At 35.8% G+C, this 20015-nt stretch overlaps 1 protein-coding gene and 1 non-coding gene across 2 annotated transcripts in view; both read right to left on the bottom strand.

Annotated features, from left to right (window-relative positions):
• The window catches only part of INPP4B (inositol polyphosphate-4-phosphatase type II B), a 797369-nt gene that overhangs the window by 747449 nt on the left and 29905 nt on the right, over nt 1–20015 (bottom strand).
• LOC115513142 lies at nt 3216–3321 on the bottom strand. The gene has a single exon (XR_003968568.1). It is a non-coding gene; the product is annotated as a U6 spliceosomal RNA (small nuclear RNA).

Below are 20015 nucleotides of genomic sequence, written 5' to 3'. Positions count from 1 at the left end.
TAGTAATATGATATTTATATTTGTAGGAACTAGTATTAATTACCTAGATGTTAAATTCTGGGAGTCTCTGAATGCAAATGAAAACCACAATGAGATATCACCTCTTACCTGTCAGAAGGTCTAAAAACAAAAACATAAGAAACAGCAAAGGATGTGGAGAAAAAGGAACCCTCATGTACTGTTGGTGGGAATGCAAAATGGTGGGACTACTATGGAAAACAGTATGAAGCTTCCTCAAAAAATTAAATACATTATGTACATTAAGTACATATTTGTCAATACTTCCACTACTGGGTATTTACCCAAAGAATATAAAAACACTAATATGAAAAGACATATGCACCCCTGTATTTATTTCAGCATATTTACAATAGCAAGATATGAAAGCAACCCAACTCCATCAATAGATGAATGGATAAAGAATATGAGGTACCTATATACAACAGAATATTAGCCATAAAAAAGAATAAAATATTGCCATTTGCCATATGGGTGGATCTAGAGAATATAATACTAAGTGAAATAAGTCAGAGAAATACAATTAGCACATGATTTCACTCATATGTGTAATTTAAGAAACAAAACAAACAAACAAAAAAAGAGACAAACAAAAAAACAGACCCTTAAATATAGAAAGTGAACTAGTGGTTACCAGAGGGGTGGTGGGTGGGGGAAAGGATGAAATAGGTGAAGGGGATTAAGAGTACACTTATTGTGTTGAGCACTGAATGATGTACAGAATTGTTGAATCACTATATTGTACACCTGAAACTAATATACCACTCTATGTTAATTATACTGAAATTGAAAAAACAAATAATTTTTTTTAAGATTAAAAAAATTTTTTTTAATGTTTATTTATTTTTGAGAGACAGAGTGTGAGTGGGGGAGGAGCAGAGAGAGAAGGAGACACAGAATCCGAAGCAGGCTCCAGGCTCTGAGCTGTCAGCACAGAGCCCGATGCGGGGCTTGAACCCACAGACCGTGAGATCATGACCTGAGCTGAAATCAGATGCTTACCGACTGAGCCACCCAGGTGCCCCAAATAATTTTTTTTTTAATGTTGAGAGTCTCTCTTAGTATTTCCTCCTTAGTACTATGCATGAGATTTCTTAAATGCCCATTAGTGATTAAAGGTGTTTGCATAGTTGTGATGACACAAGATAATGGAGAAAGTAAAAGACAGCAAATTATTCCACACTGGAAATAAGTTACCAAGTGAGTATTTGAGGGCCCAGAGGCTGTCGAGCAAGTCACTTTGAGAATCTGAACGATCCATATAGCCAGAAAATAAATTTAATGAAGAACGTGGTGGAGGAAAAATTGTACAGAAATAAAGATGGTAAGGTTGACCAGAGACAGATAACAAAGGGCCTTGTACACCAGGTTAAAGTAGCAAAATATTGAGGGTATTTAAACATGAGATGTCAGGGGCGCCTGGGTGGCTCAGTTGGTTAAGCATCCGACTTCGACTCAGGTCATGATCTCACCGTTTGTGGGTTCGAGCCCAGCGTCGGTCTCTGTGCTAACAACTCAGAGCCTGGAACGTGTTTCGGATTCTGTGTCTCCTCCTCTCTCTGCCCCTCCCCTGCTCATGCTCTGTCTCTCTCTGTCTCTCAATAATAAATAAACGTTAAAAAATTTTAAAAAAATAAACATGAGATGTCATGATAAAGAACACTCTACCTGGAGAACAAGGAAAAGAACTGACAAAGAAAAGAGGTTGTTGCAGTAATCTAGGCAAGAGATGATAATAGCCAAAATTAAGAAACTAGAAGCTGGATGGTGTTATGGGCTAAACTGTGTTCTCTTCAACTCTGTTGAAACTTTAACCCCCATTACCTCAGTATCTGACTACATTTGGACATAGGGCCTTACAAAGGGGTGATTACATTAAAATGAGGCTGTTAGTGTAGGTCCTATACTAATCTGGTGTTCTTACAAGAGAAATACAGACACACAGAGAGACATCAAGGATGTGTGCATACAGATGTCCACCATAGGAGGACACAGCAAGAAGGTGGCAGTCTGCAAGCCAAGGAGAGAGGCCTCAACGCTGATATACAAGGTCACAAGTTAGCTATGGATCTGTTGAATTCTTCATAATTATGAGACATCCAAGTGAAAATATAATTATGGATTAGACAATTAGATATTTATGGATCTGGAAATCAGGAAGTTTGGCTGGATAAATGGGGTGGGACTCATCAACATACAGATGAATGAAGACCTGTTGGAGACAAGAGAACCATTGCTTCAAGCTGGTGACTCTCAGATATGAGAATATAGAAATGAAACAGTATATATTCACAGATGGTTCTATCCTCCCCCCCCAGCAAAGGTCATTAAGTGTTGCCTCTTAGCGCTTGAGGCCAACACTTGAATGTCTACCCAGAACACATTACCCTTTTTTGAACAGGACCCTATTTTGATTCAGGTTTCAAGCAGTAATGGGCCAAACCCTAGGAAATAAATCATGATTGGTTCATGGAAATCATTGCAATCTACCTTCCCTTTGCCAGAGAATATTTAGTAGACATTTGACCTATTCATTTCCAGTGGCAATATATCTGAAAAAAATTTTACTGATAAAAAGAGAAAAAACATATACAAAGACATTTACCTCTTTTTTCTTGAATTTGAGGCCTGCTGAAAAAATGTCATATTCGGTATAGTGGCAGCCACATTGTGAGAATGAGGGAAGGTCAACAAAATCAAAGAGAAGACTCCCCAGAGGTCTGAAACTCTACAGTTCCTAAAGCAATCCTGGAATCACTTTACCATTTCACTTGTCTCGAGAGAGAAATAATCCCGCATTGTTCATCCCACTTTAATAAGTTGTACAACATGATGATTTGATACGTGTATATACTGTAAAACGGGGACCACAATCATGTTAGTTAACACCTCCATCATCTCATATACTTACCTTTTTTTGGTGATAACATTTAAGATCTACTCTATTAGCAATTTTTATGTATGCATAAAACCATGTTCTACATTAGATTCCCAGAACTTATTCATCTTATAATGGAAAGTGTGTACCCTTTGACTACCATCTCTCCATTTCCCACACTCTCAGGCCCTGGCAAACATCATTCTACTGTTTTTGAGTTTGGCTTTTTTAGATTCCACATGTGAGATGATACAGTATTTGCCTTTCTGAGTCTGGCTTATTTCATTAGCATCATGTCCTCCAGGTTCATCCATGTTGTCACAAAATGCAAGGTTTCCTTCTTTTTATGTCATCCTTGCACAGAGGCCATGCTAATCTTCTCTGTATCATTCCAATTTTAGTATACGTGCTGTTGAAATGAGCACTTCTTTTTATATACACATACAATGGAATATAGATACAGATTTATATAGATGATATAGATATAGATGCACACAATACACACAGACACACATATACACATACCACACTGATACTTTAGTTGATTCTGTGATCTGGCTATTGCATCTAATGCTGCATTGAACATGAGGATGCAAACATTTCTTTGAGCTAATTATTTCATTTTATGGAAGGTATCTTGAAAGTGCAGGCTAAGATAACAACTTGCTCTTCCTCTTAAAGCTGAGAGCCTCTAGCTTTCAGTCTGCTCTTAGTTCTCAGTTCTTAGCTCTTAGCTCTTCTTTCAGTTTCTACTTAGAAAACAGTGATGATTTAAAAGATAGCATGGGCCACCCTCTGTGTGCAAAAATGATAAAATTGAATAGAGTGATTAGTAGGATATAAGATAGAAAACATCAAGAGCTAGTAGTTTAAAACATTTTATACAATATCGGGGCACCTAGGTGGCTCAGTTGGTTGAGTGTCCAACTTCAACTCACGGTTCATGAGTTCAAACCCCATGTCAGGCTCTGTGCTGACAGCTCAGAGCCTGGAGCCTGCTTCATATTCTGTCTCTGTCTCTGTCTCTCTCTGCCCCTCCTCTGCTTGCATACCACCTCTCCTCCCCTCCCCCTCTCTCAAATGTAAATAAACATTTTATGCAATATCAAAACTTTAAATGGGTTTTTACAACAGTCATTACTTAAGACACAATATAATTTCAAGTATACCTTCATTTAATAATCATATAGTACATGCTCAATAAATACTTTTGATTTAATTTGATGTCAGAATCACATCGAACATCGAGAGCAAAATCAAATTCTGTTTCTTCATATAAGAAAAACTCACAAAGGCTTTTCCTTGCATTATTTCATAAAAGAAATTTCTTAAAAGCCCAAATATCTCGGGGCGCCTGGGTGGCTCAGTCGGTTGAGCGTCCGACTTCAGCTCAGGTCACGATCTCACAGACCGTGAGTTCGAGCCCCGCGTCGGGCTCTGGGCTGATGGCTCCGAGCCTGGAGCCTGCTTCCGATTCTGTGTCTCCCTCTCTCTCTGCCCCTCCCCCATTCATGCTCTGTCTCTGTCTCAAAAATAAATAAAACGTTAAAAACAAAATTTAAAAAAGCCCAACTATCTCTACCACTTTACTTTTTTTTTTCTACACAGAACCCTACAAAGTGATTTCTCTTCTGTAGTCTAATGCAGGAATAGAGATTAGAAATATGTCTCTGCTTTCCCAGGGGAATTCCAGCAAACCTTTTTAAAAAAGGATAATACCAATTTTCTTTAAGCATTGAAAAACATAGAAAAATGAAGGAAGCCTCTCAAATTTTTTTATGAAGTGAGCAAAACACTAATATTAATGTTGAGGATATGTATACTACTCAACACACACACACATACACAAACACAAACTTCAGACCAATTTCACTTTTGACTATCAATGTAAAAATACTAAAGATAATATTAGCAAACAGAATCCATTGATACTTTGAAAAGCAGAATAGTGTATCAGGACTAAATATGGCTTTGAAGATCATTTGATATGAGAAAATGCATTAATACTATTTTTTTGAAGTTTTTATTTTATTTTATTTTTAATTTACATCCAAGTTAGTTAGCATATAGTGCAACAATGATTTCAGGAGTAGATTCCTTAATGCCCCTAACCCACTTAGCCCATCCCTCCTCCCAAACCCCTCCAGTAACCCTCTGTTTATTCTCCATATTTAAGAGTCTCTTATGTTTTATCCCATCCCTGTTTTCATATTGTTTTTGTTTCCCTTCCCTTATATTAATCTGTTCTAGGTCTTAAAGTCCTCATATGAGTTAAGTCATATGATATTTGTCTTTCTCTGACTAATCTCGCTTAGCATAATACCCTCCAGTTCCATCCACGTAGTCACAAATGGCAAGATTTCATTCTTTTTGATTGCCAAGTAATACTCCATTGTATATGTATATACCATATCTTCTTTATCCATTAATCCATCGATGGACATTTGGACTTTTTCCATACTTCGGCTACTGTCAATAGTGCTGCTACAAACATTGGGGGCATTAATACTATTTAAAATAAATGTATCACTTTAACATATAAGTCAGATCATGTCACTTCTCTGTTCCAAAATCTCTGAAGACTTCCTGTTTCACTCAGAGGAAGAGCCAAAAATTCTGACACTGACCTAAAAAGTCTATATAATCTGGCAACTGTTGTCTCTGTCACTTCTCCCCTCAGTCATATGGCTCCAGACACACTGAACTTTGCTGCTCCTCAAACATTCCAGGAACATTCCTGCCCTAACATCTTCGCACTGTTATACTCTTTGTCTGCAAAGCTTCCAATACAAGCTTCCACCAAGTATCTGCGAGGTTAAGTCCCTCACCTCCTAAGATATCTTGCTTCAGTGTCGCCTACACAATAAAGCTTATGCTGTCCACTCTGTTTAAAATTGCAACTCTCCTACTCTCACCCATGGCACTTCTGGTTTCTTGCCTTACTCTGTGCCTTCTCTTTTTCTCTAGCACTTGCTACAGCACTTCCGTATCATCTTCTGGAACTGAGTCAATGTACTTACATATCATCATTTTCATTTATTGTCTCTATCTCTCTCCTGCCATTATTATAAGCTTTTTGTCATTATTATAAGTTTCCTTCACCATTGTATTCCATATGCCTACAATAGTACCTGGTACATAAGTTAGCTTTCAACAGATTTTCTTAAAATAAATGACCAAATGATTATTTAATACATCTGAAGAAAAGTCACACGGTATTCTCCATAGCCACTACAAAGTCATTTGACAAATACACACTCAACTAAGTAGAAATTAGTGGCTAAGTCCTTAAAATCATTTACCTCAAAAACATTGTTAATAGAGGAAATACTGGAGGCATTCCACTACCATCAGGTACAAGGAACCCCATTATCACCACTAACCACTTAACTTCTATGGCCTGTATAAGCTGATTTGGTTAAAAATAGAAAAAAAGTTATTTGTAGATAAAGAATGGACAGAACAAATAGAACTATTTGTAGATAAGAGGATTATACAACTAGTGTGAAAAAGTCAAATGAAAAACTACCAAAATTAACATGAGCTTTAGCGAGTATCAGAATAATAAATTTTGTACATTTATTTGAAAAATTATTTCTAAGTATTTAATCTATTATGCTGTGCCCCTTTTGCTGTTGCAGCTTTGACTTTCTATTTCACTATATCTTTTAACTGACAAATATATATAATATATATAATGGAATATTATATGTATATTGTATATAATGCAATATTATTCAGCCATAAAGAAAAGGAAATCCCGCCACTTGCAACAACATGGATAAAATGTGAAGTGAAATAAGCCAGACACAGAAATGCAAACACTATATGATCTCATTTATATGGGAAATATAAAAAAGTTGAAATCATAGCAAAGTAGAATGATGGTTGCCAAAAGCTCAGGGTGGGAGGAATGGGGAGATGTTGATCAAAGGGTACAAGCTATAAGATAAATAAGTCCTGGGGATCTAATGTACCGCATGGTGACCATATGTAATAATACTGTGTTGTATGCTTGAAATTTTCTAAGAGAATACACCTTAAGTATTCACACCACACACACATAAGAGGTGATGGATATCTAAATTAGCTTGATTGTAGTAGTCATTTCACAATGTATTATGTCATCAACTCATGTTGTACACCTTAAATATATACAATTTTCATTTGTCAATTATACCTCAATAAAGATGGAGGGTGAGTCCAAAATTAGTCTCAGTGGGCTAATATCAAGGCATCAGCAGGGCTGTATTCTTTCTAAAGGCTCTAGGGAAGATCCTTTTTCTTGCCTTTTCCAGCTTTTAGAAGCTTCCTGAATTTCTCACCTTATGGCCCCTGCCACACTCAAAATGTAGGTGGTTGGTCAAGTCTTTCTGCAATAACATCACTCTGACTCTGACTCTGACTCTCCTTCTGCCTCCTGCTTTCACTTTTAAGAACCCCGTGACTCTGGGGTGCTTGAGTGGCTCAATCCATTAAGTGTCTGACTTCGGCTAAGTTCATGGTCTCACAGTTTGTGGGTTTGAGCCCCATGTCGGGCTCTGTGCTGAAAGCTCGGAGCCTGGAGCCTGCTTCAGATTCTGTGTCTCCCTCTCTCTCTGCCCCTACCCCGCTCGTGCTCTCTTTCTGTCTCTCAAAAATGAATAAATGTTAAAAAAAATTTTTTTAAAGAACCCTGTGACTCTGCTGTGTTCATCCAGATAATCCACGATAATTTCTCTATCCAAATGTCAGCTGATTAGTAAACCAGATCACATCTGCTACTTGAATTCCACTTTGCCATATAATATAACATATTCATAGATTCAGGAGTTAGGATGCAGACATCTGTGGAAGACCATTGCTCTGCCTACAATACCCAGAGATACTTCTAGATATTTAAATGACTTTACATATGAAAGTTGGACTTTTTAATGGATGGTCATGGAACAGCTGAGTAGTCCTTGGGGGAAAAGATTAAATTAGATCCATGCTTCACATAATACAACCAGATAAACTCCAAATGGATCAAAAGATTTAAATGTAAATAAGTGAACCATAGATATATTAAAGTATGGCAAATGTCTTTAAAACCTCATGGTAAGACCTTTCTTATTATGACTATGGTGGACAGACCTTAAAGTGATCACGATCATCCCTGACTCCTGATATTCATGTCTTTGTGAAAATCCCCTCTAGGTCAGTATGAATGGACCAATGGCTTGCTTCTAACCAACAGAATATGGCAAATATCATGGGATTTATATAATTATGTCTCAGTCTGATTATATAAGAGTGCAGCATCAATTTTGATAGTCGCTCTCCCTCTTTCCCTCTCTCTCTCTTTCCCATCCTGTCTTTTTCAAGAGTCCAAGAATCCTACAGAGGAAAAGAAGTTAATTCTGCCAGCAACTAGAGGGTGCTGGGAAGTAAATTTTTCCAGTGTTGAGTCTCCAGATAAGAACACAAGAACACAGTCCGGCCAATACATTGATTGCAGCTTTGTGTGAGACCCTGAGCAGAGGACCCCCCACACTGAGTAGTTCCCAGACTTTTGACCCACAGAAGCTATAAGATAATAAACGTATGTTGTTTGACACTGCTAAATTTGTGGTAATTAGTTACACAACATAGAAAACTAATACAGTGGCTCAACATTTGAAATACATAGGAAAAATAAATTTTACTACACAAATAAAAAGACTTGAATATTACAAAGCAAACAAAGCAAGAGATAGATATACAAATATCATAATTAAAAAACAAGAATACATAAGCAAAGTCAAAAGTCAGTTGATTTTTTAAGTAATTATTAAATGATAATTTCCTCAACAGATTAAGAATTCTCAGAAGTCAACAAGAGAAAGATCAATCTCTCAGCAGAAAAATACCCAATGGATATGAACAGATAGTTTCCAAAGAAAGAAATGCAAATGACCCTTCAATATATTAAACAATACTCAATGTCATTTATTAAAAAACATTGATTAAAACTGTACTGGGATACCATTTATACCTGGCAGACCTGTTAAATTCCAAAAGGTCTAATGAAACATTGTATTGGTGAGCATAAAAGAAACATGCACTCTCACGGCCTGCTGGAATAAACTGGAAGGCAATTTAGTGATCTCAATCAATATTACAAATACATATGCTTTTGATCCAGCAATTTCACTCCTCAGAATTACCCTAAAGGGGTACTCACATTCATATGAAATAATGCCTTTCAGAACCATTTGTAATAAGATTAAAAACCTAGTATCTATTAATTAGAAACCTATTAAATTATGGCACATCCATTCAATGGAAGGCAGCTCAGCTGTAAAATGATACTGAGGTCTTCATTACTAATTGGGGCAGACTGGGTTACTATTCACCAGTTATTCTTAACTCCTGCTGCCTCTCCCTGCAGGAGAATTATACATACCCAACCCTTTTGGACCTGAGGAAAGATGTGACTTGATTTGTCCAATGAAATGTGGGTATATATGTCATGTATTACTTCCAGACACAAGATTTAAGAGCCAGCACGTAGTTTACCATGCCTTTTTATCCCTCTGCCATTAGTCTAGCACTGCTCCAACTAGATGTTGCTCAATCAGCCTGGATTCTTGAGAGGCAATGACCTGAACCAAGGCTAGAGGTGACTCACAATAGACACGCAGTGTGAGTGAAATATAATTCTATGCAGTTTTAAGGCATGGAGATTTTAAAATCAACATGGTAATCTAGCCTGGCTGATGATACAGAAGAATATGAATAAGTATGGCTCACTCTGCCTTAAAATAGAGAGGAAAAAAAGAACATGTAAATATAAGTGTGTACTAGCTCAGACAAACATAACAAATCTCTGGATGTTTTTATCTATTACGGCCAATTGGGAACTGGGCAAACGTGAGACAGGGTTGAGAGAGAGACTTTCAATAGAATACATCTCTTTAAATCTTCTGACACTATATATGTGTTAACTAGTCAAACTTTTAATACATGTTTAAAGAAAGAAACACCTGTGTCTAAAACACATGTTGGCATAAAATCTTAAGAAACAAGTTGAAAAGCTAGCTGGAGAAGAAAAAACATGAAGTCTTCCTAGAGCTTGAACAGAAGCAATGGCCATCTTTCCAATGATGGATTTTTCCATAATTGTGCCTGCCTCTGACCATATTCATCTGGTAAAAAAAAGGGGAGTGCTCCAGGAGGAACTACATGGGAAAACTGATAAATATGTAAAGTAGCATGAAGGGGAGTCTGGAGAATAGTGAGTTGCTAAAATGAGAAGGGTGTTTTTTCAGATGGAGAGGAGGAATCTTAGGAGAGAGACTAGTGACCTAATTATCAAACACGTGGACAGCTCATAGTTTGATCTGCATCTTTGGAAGATGTGGAGCCAGGTGAATTGAATGGAAAGTAAAACTGCAGAGAATTCAGAAGGCTTCTCAAATTGAAAGCTGGATGAAGACAAATAAGAAAATGACATAAGGAAAGCCTCTCAGGGCATTTATCATATACCTGTTTTAAGATCCAAAGAAACTTGCAAGAGGAACACAATATGCAACATTTAGTTAGAAATAATGCCTAATCCCAGCTGTATGTTGCAGGAGCTAGAAGTTAGAGATTTTTTTTACTTGGAAATAGCCTTTGACAATGCAAACATAATCCTCATCATTCTCTATGTTTATCCAACTCATTCATAAACAGAACACCAGCAGAAATTGCCATGTAAGAATTTTTTTCAGAATGATTTTTTAATGTTGTCAAAATATTTATTTATGTAACTCACTAAAATGGTGAAGATTTTGAAAAGCAAAGAACTTCAAAATGAAAAGCATCAATATCTTTTAATATGAGACTACAGTGCCTAAGCAGTACTAATATTGTTATCCAAAATATTTGTGGATTTCTTAATATTATAAGAGTATTCAAAAATTAAAAATCAAATATTCAAATTGATTAGTGAAGAGGACACAAGGAATTTTAGTTTAGTTTTTTTTTACTTTCAAAAATATTTGTATATGAAATGATTTCACCAGTTGTCCTGGATTAAAACCTTATTACTAAAGAAGGAAATTTTAATCTTATCAGTAAATGGATTTTTATCAGTAAAAGGTGTTCTGGAATCTAGTGCATGATCTAGGAATTTTAAAGTTAAAAAAGCATAAATAGGAAAGTGGTCTATATTTTAATTTTAAGGAAAAAGTGTAATACTTTTAAGATTCTCAAACATAATAATCTTTCACACTTAATTTCCATTTATGTCACATTAGATATTTAATAGGAATAAACAGCAATGCTAAATTTTAACCATGACTTTGCATATTGCCTTAATACATAGTAATTAATGTTAATTTAACTCTCTGAAAAAAACAAAGGTCTTCTAAAAATCCAGCTGTTCTAAGCACTCCAGAACTCCATTAGTCTGTAACACCTTCAATATATGAAGGACAAATGTTTGATCTTTTAATATATTTCTTACCCATCTCCACATATCTCTACAGTAATAGGTACCAGGAACTACCTACTTGGTGTAAATGTCAATTACTAAGGATGGATTCATACGCTGAATTTCCACTATAAACTATTAATAATATACTGTCATCGTGTGAAGAAAGTACTGGCTCAAATACAAAGAAAAAAGTGTACCAACATCCTAGAATATATACTAAAATGTATTTAAAAGTGGTGAAGTTTGCACCAAGTTATCTGTGTTCCTCCTCTGTATGCTCCTTACGACTTATATTCCTGTATCAAGACTCAGTTGAACTGTAGTTGATGACTCTGAAAATATGTGATTTTTACCATTTTTTAAAAAACCCTTTGGAAACCAATTTGTCAATAAATTTCATATATATATAAAAAATGTTTTTAAAAATAATATAAAATTTAAAAAATTAAAATTAAAATTAAAATTAAAAAAAATTAAAAAAAAAACCCTACAGGATATAGCATGACCTTGCTCTTAATAAGAATTTATCATCAAGTTGCACAACAATGTGAATGTACTTAATACTACAGAACTGTATACTTAAAAAATGATAAAATTTTTAGAATAAGTTTTCTTATGTATATTTTACTAAAAATTTTAAAAAAGTATTTATCATTAAGTAGTTATTAATAACGCTGTCATTTATCAATTATAAAGTATTTCATATCTGTTCATTATGCATCCATACATAAATTTTGTTCCTATTGTATTAGCTTCTTTTACTTATAACCCTGAACCATATTTTGATCCATCAGCATTATTTATTCATTGATTCAGAACATAAATATTTTACTGCCATAAATATGAGCAGTAATCTACTGAGATTAACATTTCAGTTATGGGGCTACAGCTAATATATACAATCATATTTTTAGCACTGTGCCAGTGGCTTCATAAAATCAGGTCAACTAATATCTACTGAATTACTCTAGAGCACAAAGGACTCTCCCGGACACTTTTATTGTCACCTCAATTTATTGTTGACTAACGTACAAGCTTTACACACATACTATAAGTAAGACTGTTATTAACCTTACATTGTGATCCCAAACACAGTGTGGAAATTTTCCAAGACCCAATCTTGTTGTCATCATACGTATCATAGAGTTATATATGACCCCTAATCCTCTCACGACCCCCCAAAAAATCCTTGCAGACAAACTCTCATTCAACAAAGATATACGTTATTTATTAACATTATCTCTTCCTGATTTTACTAATTATCCATGTACAATCAGAAGAGGGCTCTTTTCTAGCAATTTAAAAATCAAAGATATTATATAGATACCAGTATACAATGCTGATATTTCTCTGCACTGGTTATTAAAGTATTAACCTACTTTTTTTTTTTTTCAACGTTTATTTATTTTTGGGACAGAGAGAGACAGAGCATGAACGGGGGAGGGGCAGAGAGAGAAGGAGACACAGAATCGGAAACAGGCTCCAGGCTCTGAGCCATCAGCCCAGAGCCTGACGCGGGGCTCGAACTCACAGACCGCGAGATCGTGACCTGGCTGAAGTCGGACGCTTAACCGACTGCGCCACCCAGGCGCCCCTAACCTACTTTTAATCTAAACACTTAATGCCTTATTACATGCTACCTAAAGCTATTGCCATGGAGCAGTGACAAGAGTCTGGGAATGGGGCAGGATGTTGTGGTGGTGGATAGATATCCACTACCTCTACCTGCACATCCATCTAGTGCACCAAGAGGTGACCATGGCAGGAGAGTCATGGGAAATGGCTATGACTGCCTCAGGGTAGCACAATGCAGGTCAGGCACGTATGTAGTATGTAGATGGCAGGGCAGGAAGCACTTGTGGAGGTGCTGTTGACACTGAGCTAAGGCAGAATCTCCCTAGGTCCAGGCCATAATAAGGGAACCACTGACATCCAGGCATGTACTCAGCCTTCCCAAGGATATGGTGTCAGCTGCCCTCCAGCATAGAAATGCTGACCCAGCGAGATTGATGGGGGCGGTTTTTGGAAAAGTCTGATGTGATTAACATCCTGATTGAGAAAGAGCATCATAACTACTGACAACCTTCTCCAACAAAATACCACCTTGACTTCATCTAAAAATCAACCAAGGACCTGCAAATTGTCAAAATGATCTGATAAATTTAAATGAATTTAAATTACAACTTATCACACTTGGTAAGCTGTCTTCTGATACATGCCAGTTAAGTTGGAAAATAAAATATTCTAAAATATTTTTCTTGTGCATTGATTTACATATTAATTTATATGACCATCTGGTTAATAATACTTTAATTTTTAAAAAATTTTACTCTTATCACTCCCACTCTGTGAGAGTGGGGCTTATATCTATCTACATTTGCTTACCCCCCCACACAAAAAAAACACATGGTACTGGCACATAATTGGCCTCAAAATATTATCCAATTAATGTCTAAAAATTTGAATATATATTCAACCAGCAGATATAATTTCCCAAGTCCCCCTATATTCAGTTAACAATTCAATTTCACACACACACACAAAAAGATTATGAGAACCTACTAAGTATAAGGCACCATGGGAATACTGTGGAGGGTATGAAGACAAACATTACCCAGTCCTCCTCTCAACAACATAAACTTGAATGAGAAACAGAGCTTCTTGATAAAAATTAAAATTCCATATATTTAGTACACACTTCTGGGCTGTACTTTGCATCCTAAGGACAGCAGCCTCTAGGAAATGATGCACTTAATGGAATGCATGAGGCCACACACCTGTGGTAGGTACTTTAGCTTGCACAGTGGAAAATGGCTTGGCATTTCAGGATTGTGTCTATCCTCCATTGCCCCAGAAGTAATATTTCCCTAATAGCTGTGGTTGTTGAGTACAGAAGATATTGCACTTTCTGGCTATAGGCCATGACAGCTGCTTCATCACCAAATTTCTTGGTTTTGCTTTGTTTTTCCTCCTTTAAAGCTAGAAAACTATATTGTGCATTTCTAATAAATATAAATGATTTATTAATTCCACTAAATACTGTTCAACCCCATCCCTACAAACTCGTTGGTCTTCTTGCCTAAGATGTAATAATGGATGTGAGTACATCACGTTAGGAAGCATACAACCTGGATACTTAAGGAGTTTGAACAATAACTGGACTACCACTGAGGAAAAATAGAAATAATTATGTTAGCTCATTGATGCCTTAAATTCATTCATAACAAAACAAGGTAGAAAGGATATCAGAACACCTGACTTGAGTGAAATATTTTTGAACAAGGACTTCTAGAATTCATAGACTATTCCCAACTTCTTCAGCTATATGGATCTGACAGGTTGTATTTATGAAAAGCATGATAATCCTTTATAATTTTTAGAACACCTTTCTGGAACACTGCACCAGTCACAGATGGAGGGTTTTCATTTATCCTTTAGATGCCAAAAAATAAAAGGCTTTACTCTGATCAACACTAAATTCATATCCATAACATAAGGCACATCCAGGTATTTAATGCCATATGCCCTGCCTCAGCTTGTGATCTAACTCCTAAAATGTTGAAAGTTAAATTTAAAACAGCCTCACTGTAGAGGGAATTTCTTCCACTTCACTCCAGTGCTACATAAGCACTTCCTAAACCCGGAAAGGAGACTTACACATGTACTATTCATATTTCAAACCCATAATAAGTAAAAATAACACTACCTTGCAACCTTATGAATCTTTCATAAGCACATCATTTCAAAATGGAAATTAACATGTTTTTCTAAACATCTATTTGATAAAAGATAAAGAAATGCCAACAGATCTTTCGTGAAAAACCTCTCTAGACAAATCATCACATGGAGCTAAAAATCTCTGGATGAACAGAGCCCAGGGTTTACTTGAAGAAGTCAGTTGGGTTAATGCAGTAAGTATAACACAGTGTCTCTGTAATATCAATTTCTTCATGTCTTTCTTTCACCTCCGTGTTACTAAGCGATGTAATGGTGTTTTGTGTTATTTAGTTAAGCTTTGCTCTATGCCTTGTCACTGGCAATAAAAAGATAAAGAAATAAACAACAACACATAAAAGAGGTTGGCAAAGCTTTCTAGTGACACAGATTATAGATCCAAGCTAATAAAAAATTTCATTTTAAAAGATCATAGTGCCAGCAACAAAATAAATGAATACTAAATCAATGATTTATGATATATTCATGCCCTATATACTACAAAACCACAAAGTAACTGAAGAACCCCACCTCTTACCTCTCGTTTCCTTTTATTATGCTGTATTTTGTGTCTTTGAGTGGTATTTATATTCTGAATTGAAATTCTAATGCCAAATATAACACAGTGGTAACTACTTTAAAAAATCATAACACCAATTTCTCTACAAACCCTAAAAACACTCTACTCCAAACTATCAGACTGTTTTCAATTGGGTGTTGTCCCTGAGAGGAGGAAAAAGTAACAACAACAACAAAAATGTCTGGACCTTTTTCCTCAGGTGTGGCTAGACTGGAAAGCGGTTTGAGCTGCTGGCTGAGGGGGTGCTGTAAAGGGACAGGAGTGTGAGATTGGGACATAAACTTTGCCCTAGCAGGGTGTTTCCCCATTGTTGTGCCAGAGACAAAAGTGTAAGAAAGCAGGTGAAAGGGATAAAGGAGGACCAAGCATGCTCTTTCTCTAGGGGAGAGATCCTATTTCAAGTACAATATCTTCAAGCAAAAGCAAAATGTCAGTGAAAGATGAGAAAACTGCTGTAGGAGGTTGCTTCACCTTCCACATCCCCAGCTTTTTTTCCCAACACCCAATAGGCTTAAAAATCTACTTAGAGCATAAAATAATTGGCAAACTTATATTAACCTAAATTGTGAAACATGTCTATTTTTCTTGAGATATAAATTAACAAAAGATAGAAATGAAAACAAAGGTAGAAAATGGATGTTACTATCTGGCCAAACTACCTACTAATACCATGGCCAAATAATGCCCTCTTCTCCAAAATTATCTTATATAGTGATTGTATGAAGGGGGAAAGAGAGGTCATGGTTTATTAAAATTTAGTTTGGCTGACCTAAAAATTATACATAGAATACAAGAACTAACTTGTGAAGGAGTTCTCAATAGGCAAAGCTGGAACAATTTGAACAAAATTCATAAAGTAGTCTGGGTTTGTAATCCAAGGCATAAAATAAATATCCATGAGTCTACACTAATCTAGATAAATGACTGAATAAATCAATATAGAGAGAAGAGACAATTCTCCTATGCAGAAATTACAAATAATGTATGTAGATACTCTATATTCAAGGAAATGGAACATAACCCCACACCTCAAAACTCCTTAAGTGTGAGCTACACAAAGAATATAATAGAGAAAGGCGGGGGGTGTGGGGGTATGGAGGTTGGGAGGAGATAGTAACTTAGAGTAGTGAAATTATAAAAGCAACTCCTGACCAAGTAATGAAGGCTAAGATTAACAGTGTCAAGGCATGTGGATAGTACGTATTCCTGAGACAAGGTGATGAAAATGGCATTGTGCTTCTGTGATCCTCCTCCCAAGAACCTGCGAACCCAATCAAATCATGAGAAAATATTAAATTCCAATAAAAGAGTATTTTACAAAATACCCAACTGGTACTACTCAAAACTGCCAAGATCATCAAAAACAAGGAAAATCTAAGAAATGGTCACAGCCGAGAGGAGACTCAGGAGACATTACAACTAAAATGCAATATAATATCCTGGATGGGATCTTGGAATAGAAAAATAACATTAGATTAAAAACTAAGGAAATATGAATAAAGCATGGACTTTAGTTAATAATAATCAATATAGGCTCATTAATTTTAGCAAATATATCATACAGATGTAAGATATTATTAATAGGGGAAACTAGATGTGGGATCCACAGGAATTCTGTATTACCTCATATTATTTTATGTAAATTCAAAACTGTTCTAAAATAGAAAGTTTATTTTAACGGAAGCTACACAAATATAAATCTATTGTGCCATTCCTATGTTTTAGTTTAATAAAACAATTAACTTTCATGCTATCCATTATATTAAATGCAAGCTGTGAGGAGAAAAATTTTGACATCCCAATAGAACTGTCTTTCTGCAGGGATTTATCATCAGAGTTTTTAACCTTATGAAGACAAATAGGTAAGTAAACTTAACGAAACTTTATCTTAAATTTTATATATTATTACATGTATTAGCATCATCCTCTATGTATTTTACTTTATTACAAATCAGGTGTATTGTTTAGAGACATATCTCAAAACTTAAGTTGTCCTGCTTTAAAGGGTAGGTGAAAATCTACTTCAGAAAACCCCATTTCTTCCTCCCTAGGTAGTTATTAATTTTTGTCTCCACTTTTGTAAATTACTGGCTTTTATTCAAACAAGATGCTTTTTTTTTTCCTTTCATAGTAGATGTTGTCCACCTCCTGTATAAAGAAAGTAAAAGAAAGCAAAGGTCTTGTGGTATCACGAAGTCAGAGTGCTAAATTTGTGACATCATCATTATTTCTGTGGCAATAAATTGATGCCAGAAAAGTGATTAGGACCGTTCCAGGACAGAACAGATGTGCATGTCTTCTGCTTCTTCTCCTAGGTAGGCCTCTCAGGGAAGTACCTCCATTTCTGCACCCATGATTGAGTCTTTAGGAATAGATAGTGAAGGAACATTTTGCCACTCTCCATTCTTGTAACTTTCAGAATAGATTAAAGTGGGTTAATTTCAAAGCTGCCAATCTCCATTTACTAAGGAATTGTTAAGAACATTAGGATTATCAAGAACGTTAAAATAATATTTTTTTTTAAATATTTAATTATATGTTCACACTGTCTATACCCTTAATGTCAAATTTGCTGCCTGGAAAGTTAAGAGTAAATGGGAGAAAGCAAAAGGATCTACTTAGTCATTTCCTATAGGTAACAGACTTAAACTATTTTCCATCTTAAAAAGACTAATAGGAACTATTCCATGGTGCCTAACTTCTTTAAAATCATATATAAATGATACATTAAAATATACATACCTCTTTGTGTATATATTTTATTTATTTATACACTTATTTTTTTACATATTTATTTTATACATATTTTATTTTATACATATATATTTATTTTATTTGTATTTATTTTATATATATATGGATGGATATATACATATATATTAACATTCTTAGGCATCATTTAAATCCCTTATTATTTCTTTTTTTTTTTAATTTTTAATGTTTTATTTATTTTTGAGAGAGAGAGACAGAGTGCAAGTGGGGAGGGGCAGAGAGAGAGAGAGACACAGAATCCAAAGCAGGTTCCAGGCTCTGAGCTGTCAGCACAGAGCCTAATGCAGGGCTCAAACCCACAAACCATGAAATCATGACCTGAGCTGAAGTCAGAAGCTTAACCAACTGAGCCACCAGGTGCCCCTTATTGTTTCTTTATAGTACATTTAAATGTTCAAAGTAAAGCTGTCATTTTATTTAACAACCATTTATTAAGCATCCACTGGGTTCCAAGTGCTACTCGAACAAATAAGGTATAGTCTTTTCTTTCACAATTGCTTGCAATCTAGTAGGATGGGGGTGGGGGACTGGGTTGAATAGAGTCCCTCCAAAATTCATGTCTACTTGGACCCACAATATGACCTTATTTGAAAATAGGTCTTTATAGATTTAATTAGTTAAAATGAAGTCATACTGAATTAAGGTGGGTCCTAATCCACGGCTCCTGTCCTTATAAGAAAAACAAGAACAAAACAAAATAAGCAAGCAAACCATCAAAAACACACAGAGAGACACAGGGAAAATACCATGTGACAATGGAGGCAGAAATTAGAATAACTCATCTACAAGCCAAAGAATGCCAAGGATTTCCAGCAACTACCGGAAGTGAGGAAAAGGGCAAGGAAGGACTTGGGGCACCTGGGTGGTTCAGTCAGTTAAGTGTCTGACTCTTGGTTTTGGCTCAGGTCATGATCTCACAGTTCAGTGGGTTTGAGCCCCACATCTGGCTCTGCACTTGGTGGTATGGAGCCTGTTTGAGATTCTCTCTCTCTTGCTCTCTGCCCCTCTCTCTCTCAAAATAAATACATAAATTTTAAAAAGCAGGGGGAGGGGGAACAAGGAAGGATGCTCTATAAAGACTTCAGAGAGCACAGCCCTGACCACCCCCTTGATTTCAGACTTCTGGCTTCTAGATCTGTGAGAAAATAAGTTTCTTTTGTTCTAAGCCACTAAGTTCATGGTACTTTGTTATAGGAAACTAATACAGGAGGTAAGAAAAATATATATACAAAAAAAGCATTTCTATAAGGATGTATTTGGCTTAAATAGAGGCCTTGAAAGTGTTGATATATACCAGGTCTTCCACATCACAATAGTTGTCCGAGATGTAAAATTATAAAGCACAAACAGTTAAGATGGGGATCAGGGGGAAATGAGATTTAATTATGTTCTCGCTTGTTTCTTAGTCTGTTCCTATACCTCGCATTGCACATATTCATTCAGCAAGGTGGTTGATCATTCCAATTCTAGGATAAAAGTGTTTCACTGAGGTTTCCAGCCATGGCCAAAAAGCAACATAAAACTAAAGACCTGTGAAATGAAATCATCAGTCAGAGACCTGATGGGCTTCCAAAACACAAGCAAGCTGCCTACAGAAGGCTCTTAATTCCCTTTGCTTTCCCTTGATTATT

Source organism: Lynx canadensis, chromosome B1, assembly GCF_007474595.2.
Source record: "Lynx canadensis isolate LIC74 chromosome B1, mLynCan4.pri.v2, whole genome shotgun sequence".
NCBI classification, from domain to species: Eukaryota; Metazoa; Chordata; class Mammalia; order Carnivora; family Felidae; genus Lynx; species Lynx canadensis.
Note: the sequence above shows the minus strand (reverse complement) of the source record. Positions and strands in the feature narration are given on the sequence as shown.